Consider the following 27,027-nt stretch of genomic DNA (forward strand, 5'->3'; position numbering starts at 1 on the left):
GCTCTGGGCCAGGGCTCGGCCTGAGGGGACCACCTTGCAGATCAGGCTCACAGCGAGAATATCTTGGCAAGAAGAACGTGTCAGTGGTCAACTGGTGATTAGGAAACCAAGTGGCATAAATGGCAGAAGTGAGGAAAGAAGATATTAGGAAGTCGTCCTCATTTTCCTTTAACATACATAAGTAATTCATGAATTATAAAGTTCCTTTACCTGCTCGATCCTATTTGATCTCTAGTAACAATTACTTTTTAAAAATAAATTTATTTTCTTTGGCTGTCTTGGGTCTTCGTTGCTGTGCGCGGGCGTTCTCTAGTTGCGGCGAGCGGGGTCTACTCTTCATTGCAGTGCTCGTGCTTCTCACTGCAGAAGCTTCTCTTGTGCAGCACAGGCTCTAGGGCGTGTGGGCTTCAGTAGTTGTGGCTCGCAGGCTCTAGAGCACAGCCTCAGTAGTTGTGGCACACAGGCTTAGTTGCTCCGCAGCATGTGGGATATCTTCTCGGACCAGGGCTCGAATCCATGTCCCCTGAATTGGCAGGCGAATTCTTAACCACCGCGCCACCAGGGAAGTCCAGTAACAATTATTTTTCATTCCCATCTCTATGTCGTGCCCACAGGACCTGAGATCATTAGGTAGAAGGTATCTAAGGTCAGTAATTAATTGGCTCTGCATCATGTTTTTGCTTTGTTGGGGTTTTTCTGGCTCTGCTGCACGGCTTGTGATTTTAGTTCCCCGAACAGGGACTGAACCTGGGCCCTCAGCAGTGAAAGCATGGAGTCCTAACCACTGGACCGCCAGGGAAGTCCCTGCATCATGTATTTTTGATGATCCTGTCTAGTCTCTTAAGCCTTCTAATAATTGTTTCTTGATACTGTGATCTTCTGTGAGGGTCCAGAAACTGGATCCTTGTCTTGGTGACCTATGCCTTGGTTCTCTCTCCCTCTGGCCAGTCACCCAATAAGTCCCTATATTCTGTTGTTAGACCCACTTGATGCCAGTTACTGGTCCACCCTGGACCTCCATGGTCTGTTGCTAACACCGCCACTTCGATTACCCCCAACCCAAGCCCTCCCTCTCAGTGTCTAGTCAAACTGTCCTGAAGTCAGATGCTCACTTAGTTATGAGTGGCATGTCACTGTTCCTTGGTTAGGTGCATCCAGGTGCCAACCGAGCCTTGGTTAAACCTTTTATTTAAATATATTGGGTTGGCCAAAAAGTGTCTTCAGTTTTTAAATAAAAATAAAAGACAATTCTCATTTTCACCAAGCACTTTACTGAACAACGTATTCCCGCCCCCCCCCAACTTTTTTTTTTTTGGCGGTACACGGACCTCTCACTGTTGTGGCCTCTCCCGTTGCGGAGCACAGGCTCCGGACACGCAGGCTCAGTGGCCGTGGCTCACGGGCCCAGCTGCTCCGCGGCATGTGGGATCTTCCCAGACCGGGGAACGAACCCATGTCCCCTGCATCGGCAGGCGGACTTTCAACCACTGCGCCACCAGGGAAGCCCAACGTATTCACCCTTTTTGTTCCACTACCTTCTGCCATTTTTCAGGCAACTTCATAATTCCTTCTTCCCAAAACTTTTTATCTTTTTGAGAAAAGAACTGTTCCAGGTGCCTTTTACAGTCTTCCAGGGAATTGAAATTTTTTCCATTAACATAATTTTGTAAAGACCTAAATAAATGGAAATCCAAAGGTACAATGACTGGTGAATATGGCAGATGAATCAGAACTTCCCAGCCAAGCTGAAACAGTTTTTGCCTGGTCATCAAAGAAACATGCAGTCTTATGTTATCCTGATGGAAGATTATGCCTTCTCTGTTGACTAATTCTAGATGGTTTTCATCCAGTGTTGCTTCCAGTTGGTCTAACTGGGAGCAGGACTTGTTGGAATTAATCGCTTGCTTTTCCGGAAGGAGCTCATAATAGAGGACTCCCTTCCAATCCCAGCATATACACAACGTCATCTTCTTTGGATGAAGGCCAGTCTTTGGTGTGGTTGGTGGTGGTTCATTTCGATTGCTCCATGATCTCTTCCATTCCATGTTGATGTACAGTATCCACTTTTCATAACCTGTCATAATCTGTTTTAAAAGTCAAACATTTTCGTAACATTTAAGTAGAGAATCGCATGCAGAAATACAGTCAAGGTTTTTTTCACCTAACTTACTTGGAGCCCAAACATCAAAGAGATTAATGTAAGCAAGCTGGTGGCAAATGATCTTCAATGCTTGATTTGGTTTAATATGAGTATGTCAGCTATCTCCTGCATGGTATAATGTTGATTGTTCTCAATTAATGTCTCGATTTGATCACTATCAACTTCTACTGGTCTACCTGACCGTGGAGCATCGTTCAACAAGAAATCTCCAGCACAAAACTTCGCAAACCACTTTTGACACGTTCAATCAGTCACAGCACCTTCTCCATACACTGCACAAATCTTTTTGTGTGTTTCAGTTGCATTTTTATCTTGAAATAATAAACCATAATATGCCGAAAATGTTGCTTTTTTTCTTCCATCTTCAATATTAAAATGGACAAACACAAAAATTCACCAATATTTATGTCTTTTTTTAAATGCACATTGATATGACAGCTGTCATACAATCTAACAAAATTGTTTTGAATGAAGTTAAAGACAACTAAGTGCTACTAGAGCAATCATACAGAAAAAACCAAACGAACTTTCTGGCCAAGCCAATACACGTTCACTAATTAATGAAGACAGCCCATTTACTTTTTAAGTGACTCCACTTGCTGAATAATAGTTCTTTAAAAGGAGAAGACATATACCACCCTACCTATCATTTCCACCCACTGATTTTGGTACTGCCCTCTGCAGCTATAGAGAATCAAACTATTCCCTTTTCCAGCTGACATTTAAAGGCCACTATTATGTTATTATTTCTCCTCCTCCTCTCTCCTCTTCCTGTCCCCACCTCCTAAAACCCTTTCCCAGGGTAAACATTACCAGCTCCACGCTCATGTGAATTCCAAGTTCTCCTCCATAATTCATTTACTGATTCTTTTCTTAAAATACAATACCTAAAACTGAAAACCAGGTTCCAAATGTGACTTGACCTGTGTGTGGGTTCAGTGGTCTGAACATCACACATCTAAATTATGTAGCCTAATATTACATTTCATTTTTCCCCCTTTTCATGCGAAAGACTGTTGCTTGCTATTAAGATTACAATGAAATACTCTGTAGCCATTTTTGAGTTACTATCACTTTCTGATCATAAAATTAAAATGTTTAAATTTCACTATAATTACATTAACCTAAAAAAGTTTTCAAAAGTTTTAAATGCCCTTTCAAATTTCATTAACATGTAAATAGAATTTTATTACAATAGAGATATGTAATTTCTGTTCTACTTCTTTTAACATTCTGTAAACATTTTTCTATAGTCACAGAATCACATTAATCACTTGAATCTTGACATGTAGACACCACAATTGAATCTTTTCTCTATTGTTACGTTTTCATTGTTCACTATCCCAAAGAAAACAGCTAAAAACAGCTTTCATTTTTAAATTATTATGTCTTTGAAGTATTTCCTTAGGAAAAATTCTTGAGACAATTATTCCAAGTAAATAAATATGTTTAAAATTCTAGAAAGCCATGACCAAACTGTCCATCAAAAAAAAAGTTAATTACTGACACTGACACCAAGACAAAATCTACTTGTTTAATTCTTTCTACAAAGTCCTAGGAATTCTCATCAAGAGCTTTCAAATCAGGTCTTCTCTATCCTGTACTTGTATATCTAATGTTTGAGGCAGAAGTTAATACATTATATTATTATAAATGTAGGACTTTACATTTATATACATTAAACATTCGATAATCCAACGTATTATCTCTCCCAGCTGTGTGCTGTGCAATTTTTGTAAAAACAAAGACAAAAAAAGAATGTAAGACACTGACCAAAGACAGAAACCCACAGGTAAAACTTTTCAGTTACAAACCTATCCAGCTCACATTCAAGAATGTCATGAACTTTGTGAAATGTCTCGCTGAAATCAAAATACACTGTCAGTTAGGAGATATACTCTTGTCAATCAAACAGAGGAGGAATGGGGTAAGATAAGGAATACTTTCACTTATTAGCTTATACACCTCTGAGTTGTATGAATGTTTTTGGAACAAGTAATTTTTGTTTTTTTCTATTAATGAGGAGGAGGAAAAGAAGGATGATTTTGAAAAGAGGGAGGAATAATGAATGCACTGTTCTCATCAAATTCCCCTGGCTGGCCTGCTGGTCACTTAGTAGCCACCTGGTTACCAAATCAACTGTTGAGGTATTGCAGTGCCTGTGTTAAAGTGACCCTTATTGTACTTAAAAAGGCCCTAAAGCACATGAGTAATGACGCTAGCAATTCAGATATGCCAAAGAGAAGCCATAAAGTGCTTCCTTTATGTGAAGAGGTGAAAGTTCCCCACTTAATAAGGAAAGAAAATAAAATCATATGCTGAGGTTGCTAAGATCTACAGTAAGAAAAAAACCTATCCGTGAAACTGTGAAGAAGGAAATAGAAATTCACACTAGTTTTGCTGTCATACCTCAAACTGCAAAAGTTATGGCCACATGCATAATTGGAAAAGGGACTGAATTTGTACAGTAAGATACTTTAAGACTGAAAAACCACATTCACATAACTTTTACTACTTTTATATGATTATAATTGTTTTATTTTATTATTAGTTATTGTCAATCTCTTACTGTGCCTAATTTATAAGTTATAATTTATAAAGTTTAGGAAAAAAAAGAGAATAATTAGGGTTTGGTACTATCTGAGTTTCAGGGATCCACCGGGGGTCTTGGAACATAACCCCCAAAGATAAGGAGGACTACTTATTTTTCTCTTTTTTATGTTTAAAAATGTTTAGGATTTAAAGTTAAAACAAATATATTACTAAAAGATGAAAAAAAGAGAAGAAAAGAAAAGAAAGAGGGGGCTTCCCTGTTGGCACAGTGGTTGGGAATCCACCTGCCAATGCAGGGGACACGGGTTCCAGCCCTGGTCTGGGAGGGTCCAACGTGCTGCGGAGCAACTAGGCCCGTGCACCACAGCTGCTGAGCCTGTGCTCTAGAGCCCACGTGCTGTGACTGCTGAGGCCCACGTGCCTAGAGCCCATGCTCTGCAACTGGAGAGGCCACCGTGGGGAAGGGTGGCCTTTGCTCTCCACAGCTGGAAGGGGCCCGTGCGCAGCAACGAAGACCCAATGCAGCCAAAAATAAATAAATAAATTTATTTTAAAAAAACAAAAAGAAGGAAGGAAGGAGGGAAGGAAGAAAGAAGGAAAGAAAAGAAAGAAATCCATTACTATACCCAAGGAGTAGGCCTTCTTACACTACTTTTTAGTCTAAATCAATCCTAAAGACTTTTTTTTCTTGTCTTCACGTTTTTTTCACAAGTTGATTTTGAGGTTCAACCTTACTTAAGAGGTTTGTTCAAGGGTCTAAAAGTCATTGGTTTAGGACTGTTTTTCCATTTTTAGTAATCCCCTTTGCATTTTTCTATGCATATCTTTTTCACCTAATTTTTGAATGGATGATACTTAAAGGTACAAAAAGGAAAACACTGAAAGTCTCCTTTCCACTCCAGCCAGTCATTCTCCCTTCCCACTGACAACAGCTTTATTTGTATCTTATAGATACTTCCATACATATTTTACACATATACAAGCATGCATTCTTTTCTTTCTTTACACAAATGATGGCATACCATATATGTGATTCTACTCCTTATATTTGCATTCAATAATACATGCTAGAAATTTATCCACAGCCATGTCAGGAGCTTTTAAATATTTTAAGGCTGCATAGGACTTGTATAGACATAACAATTTATATAACTAGTCCTCAAACTGACTGGCATTTAGGTTACTCCCAAGTTTTTTCAACCGCAAAAAATACTGCAAGGATTAATCCTGCACATTTATCATTTACACTTGTGCAAAAATATCTATAGGAAACATTCTCAAAATGGGCATTGCTAAGTCAAAGGGTACATGCATTTCTAATTTTGATGAGTAATGACAAATGCCCCTCTCTAGTGGCTGAACCAATTTACAATTCCATTAGCTGTGTATAAGCCCCCGTATCATCACAACCTTGCCCTTCACAGAATATTAACACATTTTTAGTTACCTGTCAGTCTGATAAGTGAAATACGTATTTTATTTGCATTACCTTTTATGAGGGAAGCTAAGCATCTATTCATTCTGATCTCCTTTTCTGTGAACTGGCTGTTCAGAATCCTTTGTCCATTTCCTATTGGTTTACTGATATTTTTCTTAATTTTTTTTTTTAAAGTCTAAACTGTGTTTCCTGTATGGTCTTAATGATGAGATACTACATAATTTCCTCAAATAAAATAATCTGAAAAGAATTGAAAGGAGGGACTCTAGCAGATATTTGCACACCCACGTTCACAGCAGTATTATTCACAACAGCCAAAAGGTGGGAACAACTCAAATGTCCATTGATGAATGAATGGATAAACCAAATGCAGTATATACACACAATGGATCATTCAGCCTTAAAAATGAAGGAAATTCTGCTGCATGATATGTCAATGAATCTCAAAAACATTATGCTAAGTGAAATAAGCCAATCACAAAAGGACAAATATTGGGGAATTCCTTGGTGGCCCAGGGGTTAGGACTCCACGCTTTCACTGCCAAGGGCCCAGGTTCCATCCCCAGTCAGGGAACTAAGATCCCACAAGCCACCTGGCATGGCTCAAAAAAAGAAAAGGACAAATATCGTATGATTCCACTTAAAAGAGGTACCTAGAATAGTCAACTTCAGAGAGAAAACAGAATGGTGGTTGCCAGTGGCTGCAGCGAGGGGGAAATAAGGAGTTGTTTAATGATGACAGTTTCAGTTTTGCAAAATTAAGAGAGCTCTGGAGACAGATGGTGCTGATGGTTGACCAATAATATGAATGTACTTAACACTACTAAACTGTACATTTAAAAATGGTTAAGACGGGGCTTCCCTGGTGGCGCAGTGGTTGAGAGTCCGCCTGCCGATGCAGAGAACACGGGATCGTGCCCTGGACCGCGAGTATCCCACGTGCCGCGGAGCAGCTGGGCCCGTGGGCCGTGGCCGCTGAGCCTGTGCGTCCGGAGCCTGTGCTCTGCAATGGGAGAGGCCACAGCGGTAAGAGGCCCGCGTACCACAAAAAAATAAAAAATAAAAAATAAATAAATAAATAAAAATGGTTAAGACGGTATATTTTGGACTTCCCTGGTAGTGCAGTGGATAAGACTCTGCACTCCCAATGCAGGGGGCCCAGGTTCCATCCCTGGTCAAGGAACTAGATCCCACATGCATGCCACAACTAAGACCCAGAGCAACCAAAACAAAAAACAAACAAAAAAGATGGTAAATTTTATATTATCTATATTTTACTACAATTTAAAAAATAATTTGAAATTTAATTCCCCAAATTTTAGGTTTCATATAACTTCAATTCAGTTTTAACTGGGACACTGAATCTTAAAAGTATGGTAATTCTCCATTTTTCAAAATATACTTTCCTGATACCCAAGGAAGCAGTATGATTATATTCAACATTTTAATTGTTTAGGGAGACTCTCAAAAATACTAGAGTTTCGGGATTCCCTGGTGGTGCAGTGGTTAAGAATCTACCTGCCAATGCAGGGGACCGGATTCGAGCACTGGGCGAGGAAGATCCCACATGCCGCAGAGCAACTAAGCCTGTGCACAACAACTACTGAGCCTGTGCTCTAGAGATCCTGGGAGCCACAACTACTGAGCCCCTGCGCCACAACTACTGAAGCCTGCATGCCTAGAGCCCATGCTCTGAAACAAAAGAAGCCACCGCAATGAGAAGCATGTGCCTGCAACAAAGAGCAGCCCCTGCTCGCCGCCAACTAGAGAAAGCCCGCGTGCAGCAACGAAGACCCAACACAGCCAAAAATAAATTAATTAATTAAAAAAATATAGTAGAGTTTCTTTTCCCACAATATTTCAGGATCTTCTACTTCACCTGTTTCTTCCTCTTTGTTAATGAGATTTCAAACCAAAGTAATCTTTCCTCTCATTTTGTTTCTTCCAAGGAATTTAAATGGTCAGGAAAAAAAAAATCAGATCTTGTCCCTAGAAAGGAATGGGCCTCTAGCAGAACTTAAGATAGTTGAAATCTTCGATCACAACTCTTATTTTTGTGCCACTTTTTTGTTTGTTTTAATATTTGTTTATTAGCACAGTAACAAATGCAGACTTAAGTAGTCCACGATACGGAACCAATCCAGTGAGCAACTCCTATTCCACGCCTTACAGTTAACAGCTTAAGGTATTTTACTACAGGTTTTCACAAGTCCTGATTCAAACTTCTATCTTTTCACAATAAAGTCGATTTGCATATAAAATAAAATACATAAATACTCATTTCCTATACGGTGTCTTATAGTCACGTGTCCATTTTAATATATGAGATGAGAGTCTCTAAAAGCAGTTAAGTAGTGGGACTTCCCTGGAGGTCCGGTGGTTAATACTCTGCGCTTCTACTGCAGGGGGCAAAGGTTCGATCCCTGGTCAGGGAACTAAGATCCCACATGTCACACAGAGCTGGCCAAAAAAAAGCTGTTAAATATCAATGTTCCCTTCCAAGAAGGGAAAACAAGTTCCAATTTTTTAAAACAAAAAACTGTGTAGTCTTGGAAAGACTTTACGTAAAAGGCCATGTGGGTAACCTATACAAAATTAAGCTGTTTTAAATTTACAGACAAGAAGCTGAACCCAAATGTCTATTCTTCTCTGTACTGCATTTCAGCTAATATTGCAGAACTAATGATAGTTTTAATAGTTGTTATTACCAATTCTATCTACTGTAGCAAGATACCTTAAGTTACAACAGAATCTTAGGAAATAACACTGAATAATATGTTATAGAAATACCCTACTCTTTACCAACTCCGACTCTCCCCCCACCCCTTCAAAATCATAAGCAGCTCTGTGACAGACAAATAACGTAAAGAGTTGTGAAAATCGGGACTTCCCTTGTGGTCCAGTGGGTAAGACTCCATGCTCCCAATGCAAGGGGCCCCAGTTCAAACCCTGGTCAGGGAACTACATCCTGCATGCATGCCACAACTGACAGTTCACATGCCACAACTATGAAGTCCGCATGCTGCAACTAAAAGATCCTGCATGTCGCAACTAAGAGTCCACATCTGCAACTAAAGATCCCACAGGCTGCAAAAAAGATCCTACGTGCTCCAAGTAAGACTCGGCACAGCCTAAATAAATAAATAAATGTTTTTTTAAAAAAGAGTTGTGAAAACCCGATTTATGTAGTGTATCTCTTGGCCCACTATCTGGCCATTCTGTCATGTTCTGCTCTGTTGGTCATATACTGAGAGGCAATACTCCCCACCAAGGGGTCGGCAGGATCACAGTCTGTAAGAAGTGAGCAGATAGAAAGGACTGCAGAAACACCTAGTGCTGGACTCCAATTATCTTTCAATATGTCCAAGCAAATAACTCCTTGGCTGTTAATATTACAGTTCTGTGCCACTTTTATAATCTGTATTAGGGGAGCAACAACCTTATTCTCCTTCTTACCAAATGATCTATAGCATGATCCACAGATCTCTTCTACTTCTTTCTCCTTTTGTCATTCTTTTTTTCCACTCTAATGCCAAAACTCTTGGCTCCAAACAAGTATATGTATATTCCTGATATCCAGTATCATTCTCACAAATCTCATACTGGATTGTTTTGAACAAAGACATATATTTCCATTGAAATAATGAGCCTATCCCAGCAAATTTTAGTGATATTCAAGTACTGCATATATCTTCCTAGCAAGGACCACTGAAATCACAAGTTCAGTTACTGTGCTTTTGCCACAGTATCTCTTCCTAAATAAAAATTTGGGGCTATTTCTTCCAGGGCTTTGGTTATCTATCACACTCTCTCTTCCCAACAGCATCTAATTCAATGTTTCATGGGCAACTTTTTCCCTCTCCATAAAATGTTTGCATCCATTCTTCTCAATCAAGTTTTCTTGATTTTTATTGAAAACTATTTTTCCCAGTGCCTTTGAGAGGCAGAATGAAGCTGATCATTATCTGGGAAGACAAGAAAGGAGAAAAGAGGTCAGGATCTGAGTTTCTATACATGTCTATTAGGAATAAAATGTGGGAGGGAATATAACTCAGTGGTTAAGTCCCGACCACCAGAAATTCAGATTGGAGGGGGGTCAAGGTTAATTACCTGGCTTCAGTGGATTCAAGAAAGCATAGATGACTCTCCCCAAAAGTGGGGAGAGCACAATAATAGACAGTCCAGGTGGATGATTCTCAGAAACCCAAAGCCTGTCTCTAGGAAGGCTGGTCAAAGAAACATAATACAAGTCATGAGACTGGGGATCAGAGGCAACTAATAACAGCAAAGTGGGACCAGGAAGTTGGGAGTGCTAGGCTGATTACCCATACAGAGCCTAAGCAAGGTGTTCTCTACAGAGGTCCATAGACTCTCAAGGTATCTCCAAACTGAAGATTTTTCACTAACTTCTAACTGAAATTTAGCATTTCCTAAATTGTAAAAATAAGAAAAAAAAATCAGGTGGATTAGCAGCACCGGTGATCACAAGTATTTATGTAACACTACAGCTGATACAGATATCTCAAAATAAATGTTACATTCATCATCACTTCAAAATTACAATATTTATTAGACCTGCCACTAGACTGTTATTTAACATATTAACAAAGAAACACACACCATTTAAAAAAAAGAAAAGGAACTTCCCTGGTAGTCCAATGGTTAAGACTCCATGCTTCCACTGCAGGGGCATGCATTCAATCCCTAGTTGGGGAACTAAGATCCTGCATGCCATGCAGTGCGGCCAAAAAAAAAAAAAAAAAAAAGAAAAGAAAAAGAAACACACATATTATTATATTACAATTTTTAAAGTATTTTGTTAACTTTATTCCACATAAGTGATTTCATTTGAAATCTTGTTTTTCTGTATTTGAAAATATTCTAAGGAATTCACAGGCTTCATTAGACTGCTAAGAGGTCTCTATTCTAAATAAAGAATCGATTAAGAAAACTGGAGGACATGAGAGGAATTTAGTGGTGAGTCTCCAGCATCAATAACAAAGCATATGATTGAAAATAAATTACAGCACTGTACAAAGTACTTTCATGTGCCTTATCTTAACTGCACAATATTTATTCCCAATTTTAATAATTTCTCAAATATAACTGTGGGTTTTTTTTAAAGGTAAGATTATTTTTTTTCCATAAATTTATTTACTTGATTTTTATTTCTGGCTGTGTTGGGTCTTCGTTGCTGCGCATGGGCTTTCTCTAGCTGCGGCAAGCGGGGGCTACTCTTCGTTACAGTGCATGGGCTTCTCATTGCAGTGGCTTCTCTTGTTGTGGAGCATGGGCTCTAGGTGCGTGGGCTTCATGGGCTCTAGAGTGCAGGCTCAGTAGTTGTGGCACACGGGCTTAGCTGCTCCACAGCATGTGGGATCTTCCAGGACCAGGGCTCGAACCCATGTTCCCTGCATTGGCAGGCAGATTCTTAACCACTGTGCCGCCAGAGAAGCCCCTACTGTGTTTGTTGTTTTTTTGGTTTTTTGTGTGTTTTTTTTGCGGTACGCGGGCCTCTCACTGTTGTGGCCTCTCTTGTTGCGGAGCACAGGCTCCGGACGCGCAGGCTCAGCAGCCATGGCTCATGGGCCCAGCCGCTCTGCGGCATGTGGGGTCTTCCCAGACCGGGGCACGAACCCGTGTCCCCTGCGTCAGCAGGTGGACTCTCAACCACTGCGCCACCAGGGAAGCCCAACTGTGTTATCTTTTCAGAGTGGAAGAATCTTAAGTTGGGAAAGGCAAGTAAACAAAGCAAGAGTTGCCCCTATGCTGCCAAAATGGTTCTCCCTATTTTCTGTGCCTTTCAGCTCAGCATTGTCCCCTTTTGGAAAGTGCACTTTCTCTGTCTAGTGGGCTACCATTCCCCCACTACAGGAGTAGACACATGACCCAGGATGGCCAATGTGATGTCTCTTCAACCCCATTTCCTTGCATACAGCAAGTGGTCCATGTGTGAAGATCCTAACCCAAACAGAGCCAATCTTTCAGGAAATGACAATGAAAAAAATTAATAAACAGAAACCTCAGTTAAATAGTCAGGAGACCAGAAAGGGGGAGCTCTCATGCCCTGCAACCCTAGCAGAGCCCAATAGGAGGAAAGACTCCTTTTTCTGAAAGTCCACAGCCAATGGACAACCATGGACACTTTGTTTACTTAGCCCTCCCAACTTCCTTTTCTCTCTATAAAAGCCTTCTCCTTCCCTTGCCATGTGGAGAGTTGCACATGGCCCACCATGGCTGCAAACCTGAACTGCAATTCTCTGCTGATCCCAAATAAACCCATCTTTGCTGGAGAGATAACAGGCAGTCCACTTGTTTTAGGTCAACTACATGGACCCTTGAAGAGAGGTCTTTCTCTTTCCCAAGATCTTAAAACAAAAGGACTACTTAAACCTAGGATAGCTGAGGAACACCTTTGCTACTATGTGTGTTTTTTATTTTCAGAAAAAAACTTGTCAAGGCCAAATAGTAAAGCAGAGTTGACCCAGCTATGCCTAAAGCCTTTCATTAGCCCAGTTAATAAACCAAGAAATTCCTTCTTTTGTTTACATCAGTTTGACCTGGGATTCCTTCTCCTGAAACTGAAAGAATTCTGAAAAATAAGTAAGAATTTAGGTCATATTTGTTCCTATTTAATGTTATATGGACATTATATGCAGCCAGTGGTCTGGAGAGAAATTCTACCTCTCCAACTACAAGCTAGCTATGGGAGACTGGACAACTTAACCTGTGTCTACATTTCCCCATCTGTAAAATGTAGATAATATTAAGACCACAGGGCTGTTGTAGGAATTAAATGAGTTACTATGCGTAGAATTGTTCAACATATAGTAAACATGTTAGTCATTTAAGATCATAACTCAGACTCCACATTTTTTTATGTTGTTTTATTGTGGTAAAAGTCACATAACATAAAACGTACTACTTTAACCATATTAAACTACAATTCAGTGGCACTAAATACATTCACACTGTTGTGCAACTCTCATCATCATCCATATCCCAAATTCTTCACCTTCCTAAACTGAAACTCTATCACCATTAAACACTAATTCCCCATTTCCCCTCCCCGCCCCGGCCTCTGGCATCTACCAATGTACTTTCTGAGTCTATGAATTTGACTATTCTAAGTACCTCGTATAAGTGGTCAGATTCTGTATTTAAATAAAGGAAAAAAATTCCACAAATCAAAAGAAATACAAGTTCAAAATAACAGTAGCTGAGGCTGAAAACAAGATGGCAGACTAAAAGAACCTGAGCCCACCTTGTCTCACGAAAACACCAAAATGACAACTAACTGCTGAACAACCATTGACAAAAAAAGACTTGAACCTAACAAAAAAGATATGCTACACCCAAATACAAAGAAGCCACCACAACGAGACAGTAAGAGGGGCACTTTCAAAATATAATCAAAATCCCATACCTGCTGGGTGGGCGACCCACAGACTGGAAAATAATTTATCACAGAGGTTCTACCACAGGAGTGAGAGTTCTGAACCCCATGTCAGGCTCTCTAGCCTGGGGGTTGGGCATCAAGAGGAGGAGACCCCAGAGCATTTTGCTTTGAAGGCCGGAGGGGCTTTAGTGCAGGAGCTCCACAGGACTGGGGGAAACAGAGATTCCACTCTTGTAAGGCACATACAAGTTTTCACATGCACTGGGACCCAGGGCAAAGCAGTGACTCCAGAGAAGCATAGGCCAGACCTACCTCTGGGTCTTGCAGAGTCTCCTGGGGAGGCGAGGGCAGCTGTGGTTCACTATGGAGGCAAGGTCACTGGCCACTGATGCCCAGGGAATACTCACCAGCCAGCATGAGCTCTCCCAGTGGTCACCATTTTCGCCCTGACACCTGGCCCCACCCATAAGTCTGCAGGCTCTAGTGTTGGGACACCTCAGGACAAACAACCAACAAGGTGGGAACACAGCCCCACACATCAGCAGACAGGCTGCCTAAAGTTGACCCGAGCCAACAGCTGCCTATAAACACACCACTTGAGATGGCCCTACCCACCACAGGGACAAGACCCAGCTCCACTCACCACTGGGCAAGCACAAGTCCCTCCCACCACGAAGCCTGCACAAGCCCCTGGACCAACTTCACCCACAAGGAGGCAGACACCAGAACCAAGAAGAATTATGATCCTGCAGCCTGAGGAACAGAGACAATGAACACAGAAAGACAGACAAAATGAGAGAGCAGAGAAATATGTTCCAGACAAAGGAATAAGATAAACCCCAGAAGAACAACTAAGTGAAGAGGAGAAAGGCAACCTACATGAAAAAGGATTCAGAGTACTGATAGTAAAGACGATCCAAAATCTCAGAAAAAGACTGGGGGCACAGACTGAGAGGATACAAGAAATGTTTAATAAAGAGCTAAAAATTTTAAAGAACAGAGACGAACAGTAAAATAACTGAAATGAAAAATACACCAGAGGGAAACAATAGCAGAAAAAAATAGACAGAAGAACAAGTTAAGTGACCTGGAAGACAGATCGCTGGAAATCACTGCCATAGAACAGAATAAAGAAAAAAGATGAAGGACTCCCTTGCTGGTCAAGTGGTTAAGACTCCATGCTCCCAATGCAGGGGACCCAGGTTCAATCCCTGGTCAGGGAACTAGATCCTGCATGCTGCAACAAAGAGCTGGCATGCCACAACTAAAGACCCCGCATGTAGCAATGAAGATCCCATGTGCTGCAACTGAGAAACAAACAAAAAAAAACCACTCCACATGCCACAACTAAAAAGATCCCACATGCTGCAACTAAAAACCCGCATGCTGCAACTATGACCCAGTGAAGCCAAATAAATAAATAAATTTTTTTTTTAAAAAAGAATGAAAAGAAATGAGGACAGTCTAAGAGACCTCTGGGACAACATTAAATGCACCAACATTCACATCATAGGAGTCCCAGGAGGAGAAGAGAGACAGAAAGGGCCTGAGAAAATATTTCAAAAGGTAATAGCTGAAAAATTCCCTAATGTGGGAAAGGAAACATTCACTCAAGTCCAGGAAACGTGAAGAGTCTCATAGAGAAGTAACCCAAGGAGGAACACACTGAGACACATATTAATCAAATTAACAAAAATTAAAGACAGAGAAAATATTAAAAGCAACAAGGGAAAAACAACAAATAACATATAGGGGAATCCCCATAAGGTTATCAGCTGATTTTTCAGCAGAAACTCTGCATGCCAGAAGGGAGTTGTACAATATATTTAAAGTGATAAAAGAGAAAAACCTACAACCAAGAATACTCTACCCAGCAAGGCTCTTGTTCACGTTTGACAGAGAAATCAAAAGCTTTACAGACAAGCAAAAGCTAGAGAATTCAGCACAACCAAACCAGCTTTACAACAAATGCTAAAGAAACTTCTCCAGAAGGAAAACAAAATGCCATAACCAGAAACAAGAAAATTACAAATACGAAAGTTCACCGGTAAAAGCAAACCTACAGAAAAGGTAGGAAATCATCCACACACAAACATGATATCAAAACCAGCAACAGTAAGAAGAGAGGTGTGCAAATGCAGAATACTGGAAACACATTTGAAATTAAGAAACCCACAACTTAAAACAATCTTGTATATGTATAGACTGCTATGTCAAAATCTCCTGGTGGGAATTCACTGGTGGTCCAGCAGTTAGTACTATGTGCTTCCACTGCAGAAGGCCCAGGTTTGATCCCTGGTCAGGGAACTAAGATCTCACAAGCCATGAGGTGTGGTCAAAGAAAACCAAAACCAAAACAAAAAAACCTCATGGTAACCACAATTTGAAATTTTACAATAAATACACACAAAGAAGAAAAAGGAGGACTTCCCTGATGGTCCAGTGGTTAAGACTCTGTGATCCACTTCAGGGGGTGTGGGTTCGATCCCTGATCCGGGAACTAAGATCCCACATGCTGCGTGGCACAGGAAAAAAAATAAATAAAATAAAATAAAGCCATTGCCAAAATTTAAAAAAAAAAGATTAAGAAAAAGGAATCCAAAGATAACTCTAAAGTTAGTCATCAGATGACAAGAGAAGAGGAAGAGAAGAAAAAAGACCTACAAAAACAAATCCAAAACAAAAAACAAAACAGCAATAAGAATATACGTATCAATAATCAACAAAAAATGAAAACAGATTAAATGCTCCAATCAAAAGACAAAGAGAGGCTGAATGAATACAAAAACAAGACCCTTATATATGCTGTCTACAAGACACCCACTTCAGACCTAGGGACACATAAAACAAAGTGAGGAGATGGAAAAAGATTTTCCATGCAAATGGAAATCAAAAGAAAGCTGAAGTAGCAATACTCATATCAGACAAAATAAACTTTAATATAAAGACTATTACAAGAGACAAAGAAGGACACTACATAATGATCAATGGGTCAATCCAAAAACAAAATATAACAATTATAAGCATATATGCACCCAACACAGGAGCACCTCAATACATAAGGCCAACGCTAACAGCCATAAAAGGAGAAATCAACCATAACACAATAATAGTCAGGGACTTTAACACCCCACTTACATCAATGGACAGATCATCCAGACAGAAAATCAATAAGGAAACACAGGCCTTAAATGACACATCTGACCAGATGGACTTAAATGATATTTATAGAGCATTCCATTCCAAAGCAACAGAATACACATTCAAGTGCACACAGAACATTCTCCAGGAGTGATCACATGCTGGGCCACAACACAAGCCTCGGTAAATTTAAGAAAACTGAAATCATATCAAGTGTCTTTTCCAACCACAATGCTATGAGATAAGAAATCAACTACAAGAAAAAAAAACAACTGTAAAACACACAAACATATTGAAGCTAAACAATATGCTACTGAACAACCAATGGATCACTGAAGATATCAAAGAGGAAATCAAAAAACACCTAGAGACAAATGAAAACAAACCCCCAATGATCCAAAACCTATGGGATACAACTAAAGCAACTAGAGAAAGAAGAAACAAAACCTAAAATTAGTAGAAGAAAAGAAACCCTAAAGATCCAAGCAGAAATAAATGAAATAGGGATAAGGAAAACAATAAAAAAGATAAGTGACACTAAAAGCTAGTTCTTTGAAAAGATAAACAAAATTGAGACCCTTTAGCCAGACTAATCAGGAAAAAAAGAGAGGGCTCAAATCAATAAAATTAGAAATGAAAATGGAGAAATCACAGCTGACACCACAGAAATACAAAGGATCATGTCAGACTACTACAAGCAACTAGATGCCAATAAAATGGACAACTAAAAAGAAATAGACAAATTCTTAGGAAGGTACAATCTTCCAAGACTGAACCAGTAAAAAAACAGAAAATATGAACAGACCTATCACAAGTACTGAAATTGAAACTGTGATTTAAAAACTTCCAACAAACAAAAGTCCAGAGCCAGATGGCTTCACAGGCAAATTCTATCAAACATATAGAGAAGAGTTAACACCTAGCTTCTGAAATTCTTTCAAAAAACTGCAGAGGAAGGAATACTTCCAAACTCATTTTATGAGGCCACCATTACCCTGATAACAAAACCAGACAAAGATACCACAAAAAAAAAAAAATTAGAGGCCAACATGACTGATGAACGTGGATGCAAAAATCCTCAACAAAATACTGGCAGACTGAACCCAACAATTCATTAAAAGGATCACACACCATGATCAAGTGGGATTTATCCCAGGGATGCAAGGATATTTCAGTATCCGCAAATCAATCAGGATAATACACCACATTAACAAATTGAAGAATAAAAAACATACGATAGTCTCAATAGATGCAGAAAAACTTTTTGACAAAATTCAACACCTATTTATGAAGAAAACTCTACAGAAAGTGAGCACAGAGGGAAACTACCTCAACATAATAAAGGCCATATACAACAAACCCACAGCAAACATCATTCTCAATGGTGAAAAACTGAAAGCATTTCCTCTAAGATTAGGAACAAGACAAGGATACCCATTCTCTCCACTTTTAGTCAACATAGTTTTCAAAGTCCTAGCCATGGCAATCAGAGAAGAAAAAGAAATAAAAGGAATCCAATTGGAAAAGAGAAGTAAAACTGTCACTCTTTGCAGATGATATGATACTATACATAGAAAATCCTAAAGATGCTACCAGAAAACTACTAGAGCTCATCAATGAATTTGGTAAAGTTGCAGGATACAAAATTAATACACAAAGGGACTTCCCTGGTGCTCCAGTGGTTAAGATCCCGCACTTCCACTGCCGAGGGCACGGGTTCAATCCCTGGTCAGGGAAGCTAAGATCCTGCAGGGTGCACACCACAGCCCCCCCCCAAAAGAAACTAACTTAATACACAGAAATCTGTTGTATTTCTACACACTAACAATGAAAGATGAGAAAGAGAAATTAAGGAAACAATTCAATTCACCATTGCATCAAAAAGAATAAAATACCTAGGAATAAGCCTACCTGAGGAGGCAGAAGACCTGTACTCCAAAAACTACAAGATGGTGATGAAAGAAACTGAAGATGGGGTGGGGAGAGAAATTAAAGATGACACAAACAGAAAAAATATATATACCACGTTCTTGGATTGGAATAAACAATATTGTCAAAATGACTACACTACCCAAGGGAATCTAGAGATTCAATACAATTCCTATCAAATTACCAATGGCACCTTTCACAGAACTAGAACAAAAAATTTTGAAATTCGTATGGAAACACAAAAGACTCTGAATAGCCAAAGCAATCCTGAGAAAGAAAAATGGAGCTGGAAGAATCAGGCTCCCTGACTTCAGACTATGATACAAAGCTACAGTAATCAAAACAGTACGGTAATGGCACTAAGACAAATATAGAACAACAGAACAGCATAGAAAGCCCAGAAATAAACCCACAAATGTATGGTCAATTAATCTATTACGACAATACGACAAAGTAGGCAAGAATATACAATGGAGAAAACAGTCTCTTCAATAAGTGGTGCTGGAAAAACTGTCCAACTACATGTAAAAGAAAGAAACTAGAACATTCTCTAACATCATACACAAAAATAAACTCAAAATGAGGCTTCCCTTGTGGCGCAGTGGTTGAGGGTCCGCTTGCCGATGCGGGGGACATGGGTTCGAGCCCTGGTCCGGGAGGATCCCACGTGCCGCGGAGCAGCTAGGCCCGCGTGCCACAGCTGCTGGGCCTGCGCCCTGGAGCCCGCGAGCCGTGGCTGCTGGGCCCACGTGCCAGAACTACTGAAGCCCGTGAGCCTAGAGCCCGTGCTCCACAACAAAAGAAGCCACCGCAGTGAGAAGCCCGCACACCACAACAAAGAGTAACCCCCGCTTGCCACAACTCGAGAAAGCCCACAAGCAGCAACAGAGACCCAATACAGACAAAAATAAATAAATAAATTTATTATTTAAAAAAAAAACTCAAAATGGATTAAAGGCCTAAATATAAGACTGGATACTATAAAACTCTAAGAGGAAAACATAGGCAGAACACTGTGACAGAAATCACAGAAGTATCTTTTGGATCCACCTCCTAGAGTAATGAAAATAAAAACAAAAATAAACAAATGGGACCTAATGAAACTTAAAACTTTTGCACAACAAAGGAAATCATAAACAACACGAAAAGACAACCCACAGAATGGGAGAAAATATTTGCGAACAAAGCAACCAACAAGGGATTGATCTCCAAAACATATGAACAGCTCATGCAGCTCAGTATCAAAAAAAGGGAACAACCCAATCAAAAACTGGGCAAAAGATCTAAATAGACATTTCTCCAAAGAAGACATACAGATGGCCAAAAAGCACATGAAGATGCTCAACATCCCTAATTATTAGAGAAATGCAAATCAAAACTACAATGAGGGCTTCCCTGGTGGCGCAGTGGTTGAGAATCCGCCTGCCGATGCAGGAGACACGGGTTCGTGCCCTGGTCCGGGAAGATCCCACATGCCGCGGAGCAACTAAGCCCATGAGCCATGGCCGCTAGGCCTGCGCGTCCGGAGCCTGTGCTCCGCAACGGGAGAGGCCACAGCAGTGAGAGGCCCGCATACCGCAAAAAAAAAAAACAAAAACAAAAAACTACAATGAGATTATCACCTCACAGCAATCAGAATGGCCATCATCAAAAAGTCTACAAACGGTAAATGTTGGACAGGGTGTGAAGAGAAGGGAATCCCTCTACACTGTTAAAACCATAATTCAAAACAATACACGCACCCCAGTGTTCACTGCAGTACTATTTACAAGAGTCGAGACATGGACGCAATCTAAATATCCATCGAAAGAGGAACGGATAAAGAGAATATGGTACATAAAGACAATGGAATATTACTCAGCCATAAAAAATGAAATAATGCCATTTGCAGCAACATGGATGGACCTAGATATCCCCATACTAAGTGAAGTCAGACAGAGAAAGACAAATACCACATGATATCACTTACATGTGGAATATAAAAAAAAAAGATACAAATGAACTTATTTACAAAATAGAAACAGACTTACAGACTCTATAAACAAATTTATGGTTACCAGAGGGGAAGGCAGGGAGAGGGAAAAATTGGGAGATTGGGATTAACATATACACATTACTATATATAAAATAGATAATCAACAACAACTTACTCTATAGCACAGGGAACACTACTCAATATTCTCTAACAGCTATATGGGAACAGAATCTGAAAAAGAATAGATATATGTATATGTATAACTGAATCACTTTGCTGTACACCTGAAGCTAATACAACATTGTAAATCAACCATAATAAAAAATAAAATTAAAAAAGATAATAATGGTAGCTGACATGGGGAAGTTTAAACCCAGTGAGCCTAAACCAACAGGAGGTACAGATTCACTTACCATGTTTCCTACTTTGTTTAGTCACCAAGGAATCCAAGGGATCAACAAAGATGTTTGATGCACAACAGAAAAGGTGAAAACACTGGCATTTTTGTGAATTAATTTTAGAAAAAAGTTTTCCAGCTTTACAGACGAGCAAAAGCTAAGAGAATTCAGCACCACCAAACCAGCTCTACAACAAATGTTAAAGGAACTTCTCTAAGTCGGAAACACACGAGAAGAAAAGAACCTACAAACACAAATCCAAAACAATTAAGAAAATGGTAATAGGAACATACGTATCGATAATTACCTTAACGTGAATGGATTAAATGCTCCAATCAAAAGACACAGGCTCACTGAATGGATACAAAAACAAGACCCATATATATGCTGTCTACATGAGGCCCACTTCAGACCTAGGGACATGTACAGACTGAAAGCAAGGGACTGGAAAAAGATATTCCATGCAAATGGAAATCAAAAGAAAGCTGGAGTACCAATACTCATATCAGATAAAGTAGACTTTAAAATAAAGAATGTTACAAGAGACAAGGAAGGACACTACATAATGATCAAGGGATCAATCCAAGAAGAAGATGTAACAATTATAAATATATATGCACCCAACATAGGAGCACCTCAATACAGAAGGCAACTGCGAACAGCTATAAAAGAGGAAATTGACAGTAACACAATAATAGTGGGGGACTTTAACACCTCACACCAATGGAAAGATCACCCAAACAGAATATTAATAAGGAAACATAAGCTTTAAATGACACAACAGACCAGAAAGATTTAATTGATATTTATAGGACATTCCATCCAAAAACAGCAGATTACACTTTCTTCTCAAGTGCGCACGCAACATTCTCCAGGAGAGATCACATTTTGGATCACAAATCAGGCCTCAGTAACTTTAAGAAAGTTGAAATCATATCAAGCATCTTTTCTGACCACAATGCTATGTGATTAAAATTCAGGTACAGGGGAAAAAATGTAAAAGACACAAACACATGGAGGCTAAACAATACATTACTAAAGAGATCACTGAAGAAATCAAAGAGGAAATTAAAAAACATCTAGAGACAAATGACAATGAAAACACAACGACCCAAAACCTATGGGATACTGCAAAAGCAGTTCTAAGAGGGAAGTTTATAGCAATACAAGCCTACATCAAGAAACAAGAAAAATCTCAAATGAACAATCGAACCTTACACCTAAAGGAACTAGATAAAGAAGAACAAACAAAACCCAAAGTTAACAGAAGGAAAGAAATCATAAGTATCAGAGCAGAAATAAATGAAATGGAAACAAAGAAAATAACAAAGATCAATAAAACTAAAAGCTGGTTCTTTGAGAAGATAAACAAAATTGATAAACCATTAGCCAGACTCATCAAGAAAAAGAGGAAGGGCTTCCCTGGTGGCGCAGTGGTTGAGAATCCGCCTGCTGATGCAGGGGACATGGGTTCGTGCCCCGGTCCGGGAAGATCCCACATGCCGCGGAGCTGCTGGGCCCGTGAGCCATGGCCGCTGAGCCTGCGCGTCCGGAGCCTGTGCTCCGCAACGGGAAAGGCCACAATAGTGAGAGGCCCACATACCACAAAAAAAAAAAAAAATAAATAAATAAAATAAATAAAAAGAAAAAGAGGGAGAGGACTCAAATCAATAAAATTAGAAATGAAAAAGGAGAAGCTACAACACACACCACAGAAATACAAAGCATCCTAAGAGACTACTACAAGCAACTCTATGCCAATAAAATGGACAACCTGGAAGAAATGGACAAAATTTCCATTACTGAACCAGGAAGAAATAGAAAATATGAACAGACCAACAAGTAATGAAATTGAAACTGTGATTAAAAATATTCCAAAAAACAAAAGTCCAGGACCAGATGGCTTCACAGGTGAATTCTATCACACATTTAGAGAAGAGCTAACACCCATCCTACTCAAACTCTTCCAAACAATTGCAGAAGAAGGAACACTCCCAAACTCATTCTATGAGGCCACCATCACCCTGATACCTAAACCAGACAAAGATACTACAAAAAATGAAAATTACAGACCAATATCACTGATGAATATAGATGCAAAAATCCTCAACAAAATACGAGCAAACAGAATCCAACAACACATTAAAAGGATCACACACCATGATCAAGTGGGATTTATCCCAGGGATGCAAGGATTCTTCAATATATGCAAATCACTCAATGTGATACACCATATTACAAGCTGAAGAATAAAAACCATATGAACATCTCAATGGATGCAGAAAAAGCTTTTGACAAAATTAAACACCCATTTATAAAAACTCTCCAGAAAGTGGACATAGAGGGAACCTACCTCAACATAATAAAGGCCATATACGACATACCCACAGCAAACATCATTCTCAGTGGGGAAAAACTGAAAGCACTTCCTCTAAGACCAGGAACGAGACAAGGATGTCCACTCTCACCACTATTATTCAACATAGTTTTGGAAGTCCTAGCCACAGCAATCAGAGAAGAAAAAGAAATCAAAGGAATATAAATTGGAAAAGAAGAAGTTAAACTGTCACTGTTTGCAGATAACATACTATACATAGAGAATCCTAAAGATGCCACCAGAAAACTACTAGAGCTAATCAATGAATTTGGTAAAGTTGCAGGATACAAAACTTATGCACAGAAATCTCTTGCATTCCTATACACTAATGATGAAAAAAATTAAGGAAACACTCCCATTTACCACTGCAACAAAAAGAATAAAATACCTAGGAATAAACCTACCTAGGGAGACAAAAGACCTGTATGCAAAAAACTATAAGACACTGCTGAAAGAAATTAATGATGATAGAAACAGATGGAGATATATACCATGTTCTTGGATCAGAAGAATCAATATTGTGAAATGGGTATACTATCCAAAGTAATCTACAGATTCAGTGCAATCAGTATCATATTACCAATGGCATTTTTTACAAAACTAGAAGAAAAAGTCTTAAAATTTGTATGGAGACACAAAAGACCCCGAATAGCCAAAGCAGTCTTGAAGGATAAAAACGGAGCTGGAGGAATCAGACTCCATGACTTCAGACTATACTACAAAGATACAGTCATCAAGACAATATAGTACTGGCACAAAAACAGAAATACAGATCAATGGAACAGGATAGAAAGCCCAGAGATAAACCCACGCTCCTATGGTCAACTAATCTATGACAAAGGAGGCAAGGATATACAATGGAGAAAAGACAGTCTATTCAATAAGTGGTGCTGGGAAAACTGGACAGCTACATGTAAAAGAATGAAATTAGAACACTCCCTAACATCATAAACAAAAATAAACTTAAAATGGATTAGAGACCTAAATGTAAGTCCAAACACTATAAAACTCTTAGAGGAAAACATAGGAAGAACACTCTTTGACATAAATCACAGCAAGATCTCTTTTGATCCACCTCCTAGAATAATGCAAATAAAAACAAAAATAAACAAATGGGACCTAATGAAACTTAAAAGCTTTTGCAAAGCAAAGGCAACTACAAACAAGACGAAAAGGTAACCCTTAGAATGGGAGAAAATATTTGTAAACGAATCAACGGACAAAGGATTAATCTCTAAAATATATAAACAGCCCAAGCAGCTCAATATGAAAAAAACAAACAACCCAATCCAAAAATGGGCAGATCTAAATAGACATTTCTCCAAAGAAGACATACAGATGGCCAATAGGCACATGAAAAGCTGCTCAACATCACTAATTATTAGAGAAATGCAAATCAAAACTACAGTGAGGTATCACCTCACACCAGTTAGAATGGGCATCATCAGAAAATCTACAAACAACAAATGCTAGAGAGGATGTGGAGAAAAGGGAACCTCTTGCACTGTTGGTGTGAATGTAAACTGATACAGCTACTATGGAGAACAGTATGGAGGTTGCTTAAAAAACTACAAATAAAATTACCATATGACCCAGTAATCCCACTACTGGGCATATACCCAGAGGAAACCATAATTCAAAAAGACACATGCACCCCAATATTCATTGCAGCACTATTTACAATAGCCAGGTCATGGAAGCAACCTAAATGCTTATCAAAAGACGAATAGATAAAAAGATGTGGTACATATATACAATGGAATATTACTCAGCCATAAAAGGAATGAAATTGGGTCATTTTTAGAGCCGTGGATGGATACAGAGATTGTCATACTGAATGAAGTAAGTCAGAAAGAGAAAAACAAATATCGTATATTAACGCATATATGTGGAACCTGGAAAACGGTACAGATGAACTGGTTTGCAGGGAAGAAATAGAGACACAGTTGTAGAGAACAAACATATGGACACCAAAGGGGGAAAGGGGGTGTGGGATGAATTGGGAGATTGGGATTGACATATATACACTAATATGTATAAAATGGGTAACTAATAAGAACCTGCTGTATAAAAAAATAGGATAAAATTCAAAAAAAAGGTTTTCCAATATGTATTCTATTATCTTTCTAAATGTATTTTGCTTAATCTTTCCTGATATTTGTTCTAAATTGTACCAAAATAACCGGCATGAGGTCTGAATTATCTTTCACAGACTGACACCTATCAAGGAGAAAACTCAACATCAACAGGAAACACGCTTCACTTAGATTAGGAACTGTAGTCAGTAATCCTGGCTCAGGAACTTACAAGCGGTGAATCCTGACATTCGTTAACCTGTCTCTGTCATGAATAACATAACCGAGTAGAAGACATGCACTTATAAGGAAATCAGAGTTTAATTAGAAGAGATAATTAACAGCACACAATTAAGACCTATAATTAGTAATGTAAGGATCAAGTTCAGTGATGAAGAAGAAACAGGTGGGTTAAGGGTAAGGAGGACTCCATGTGGAGACCATTGCCTGGTTAAGCTGACAGAAATGAAGAGAACAAGCTTTTCAGGTAGCAAAATGTAAGAGGGTTTCACTGACGTTTTGGAGGTTCATGATGGGAGACTAAAGAAAGTGAAAATGTAAGGGCAAAACATGTCATCTGCTTTTAAATGACCATCTAAAATGTAACAACTTCTGAGTATTTAATAGCCTAATTTTAAAGAATCCCACCTACCGTCCTTTTTAAAAAGAATTTAATTGTCATAAAATACACATTCCATAAAATTTATCACCTTAACCATTTTTAAGTGTACAATTCAGTGGCATTAGATACATTCACACTGCTGTGCAATCACCAAAACTTTTCCATCTTGCAAAACTGAAAGTCTCTACCCATGAAACAACTCCCCATAGCCTCCTCTCCCAGACCCCACCTTCCATTTCTATTCACTTGACTGCTCCAAATATCTCACAGAAGTGGAAGAAGCACACAGTGTTTCTCTCTGGTGACCGGCTTACTTAGCACAGTGTCCTCCTGTCCTCCATGCACGTCATAGCTAATGTCAAACCCTGTGTCCAAGTTCTACTACATCCTCACAGTAGTTCCTTGGCCCTCACACACTGAATTGGCTCATCATTTTAAGCAGCTCCTCCAGAAAGCCTTAGGCTTTCTGAAGAGGCTGTAGACATGTCTTCTCTCTCAAACACCAATGACTGAAATCCACACCAAATCCAGAATTTTTATGATACAACTATATGAAACAGAAATAATAAAAATTAATGAACCAATCAGTGCCTTTTCTCTACACACTTTCAAATACCACCAAATCTTCCCAAATCACTCCTCCACAAATTCATTCCAGCTGCTCCTAATAACCAGCAAACTGTTAAATTCCCTCTTTTCTGGTAGCCTCTACCTATTTTCTGGGCAATATTCATTTCACACTTAATAATGTCTATCATATTATTTTCTAATGGACTCTTCTGCACATTTCCCAGCAAAATGCTAAGGTAGGGAAAGTATCATATACTTTTAAAAAAATAAACTCTGGAATGCTAAGTATACAGTAAATATTCTATTAAGCTGTATGACAAATTTACTTTAATAAACCAAAGGGAAAAAAATCAAAACCACCAGAAAATAGTAACAACTACTAGTTTTAT

The 27,027-nt window shown here is 39.1% G+C and overlaps 1 protein-coding gene across 5 annotated transcripts in view; it reads right to left on the minus strand.

Annotated features, from left to right (window-relative positions):
• TBCE (tubulin folding cofactor E) overlaps nucleotides 1-27,027 on the minus strand; it is a 124,053-nt gene that overhangs the window by 83,805 nt on the left and 13,221 nt on the right. Inside the window, exon 1 of one of the 5 annotated variants that reach the window (XM_067025683.1) lies at nucleotides 20,772-20,822. The exons of the other annotated variants lie outside the window; for them this stretch is intronic. The gene's annotated coding sequence lies outside the window, so the exon portion shown is untranslated. Of the gene's footprint in view, nucleotides 1-20,771; nucleotides 20,823-27,027 lie in introns of those variants that run through there. 5 annotated transcript variants of the gene reach the window in all.

This window comes from Kogia breviceps, chromosome 2 (assembly GCF_026419965.1).
Source record: "Kogia breviceps isolate mKogBre1 chromosome 2, mKogBre1 haplotype 1, whole genome shotgun sequence".
In the NCBI taxonomy this organism is placed as follows: Eukaryota; Metazoa; Chordata; class Mammalia; order Artiodactyla; family Physeteridae; genus Kogia; species Kogia breviceps.